The sequence below is a fragment of the Cavia porcellus genome, unplaced genomic scaffold (assembly GCF_034190915.1).
Source record: "Cavia porcellus strain 051 isolate PalLab524CR breed Dunkin Hartley unplaced genomic scaffold, mCavPor4.1 scaffold_8, whole genome shotgun sequence".
NCBI classification, from domain to species: domain Eukaryota; kingdom Metazoa; phylum Chordata; class Mammalia; order Rodentia; family Caviidae; genus Cavia; species Cavia porcellus.
This window is the reverse complement of record NW_026947491.1, coordinates 45126774-45128100: the sequence shown is the minus strand read 5'-3', so window position 1 is coordinate 45128100 and position 1327 is coordinate 45126774.

The following is a 1327-nucleotide window of genomic DNA, read 5'->3' as shown; positions in this document are numbered from 1 at the left end:
GAGACACCCCATCATGACCTCCTCCAGCTCCTCCTCATCCCAAGACACCAGAGAAGTACTAATCAATTAGCGTGTGCAACCAGCCATGGGCATGATCTCGTTACTCACCACAGGGACCCGCTGTTAACACACCAGACCCCCGGGACGCGGGCACACGCCAATTACACAGCCAGCAGCTCAGCTAATCACAGCTCCTGGTGACACTGTGGCTCACAGAGGAATCCCCAGCTACACTCACACACGCATACACATACTGCCACACACCACCATCTTCTATGTTGCTGCCTATAAAATAGGAAAGCTGGTAGGAAGGAGATGAAAGCTGACTAGGAAAAGTTGAATCTTGTTGGGAAATAAGAGGCCAGCCACAGAGATGCTGACGGGAAAGTGAAAATGAGAAGCTGGAATGAAAAAAGAATCGTCCTACTAATCGTTTTGGGTTATAGAAATCACTATGAAATTATTAACTGCAGCAAGAAAAGGGCTGGTTAGACTACAAGAAGGACTTCCTTATGACTAGGTACCTGAAAAGGGGCAGCCTTTTGCACTATAAGAAGCAGGTAAGAGACATCAGAGTCCTCCCTTTCTAGTCACAGAGGAAGATAGAGAGGAACAGTTCCGCAAACCCAGGTATCGGTACCATCCTGTCCCCCAGCTTCAGTTCAAGGGTACAGAGAGGAGGCAGCACCACTGCAGACACAGATAGACAGCTTCCCTCCCACACACGTCCCATTGACTTTGCCATTCTGCTGTCACTCCACAGCTTCTCCAAGATTTAACATATTGACTCTCCGAGCTGCAGAAAATTGAATTTTCTTCATTACGACTGTCTCCTGACAAAAGCAGCTCATAAATTCTCCATCTTTTCCAGCCTTCTCACCCCTTCACCACCCAACATCTCCTCAGGGGATTCACATATTTGAACATACAATTCACATGGGTGTAAAGACAAGCATGACCAGCACTTCCCATGGTCACATGATTCACCAAGACTGGGCATTGACCTATCCTTCCCAGCCCATGCAGAAATCCAGTTTACATCCAGAGCCAGACTATTGGCCCCAGGAAGCAGGGTACATGTCTTCCACAGTCAGAGTCCTCCTTGCCATGGTCCTCATGTCTCCTCCATAGCAGATACAGCTGCTCTTTCCAGGGTGGAAAGGCTCAAAGCTTCAGCCCATACCTGCACTTCTCTACCCTTCTAGCAGCTTCTCAGGAGTCACTCCCACATGGGACAAACCTCTGTATCCTGAGAGGCCACCTTGGAGCCACCTAGGCATCGGCCCTATCACACTCCCTACTGGACAGGCCCACAAGCATGAAAACT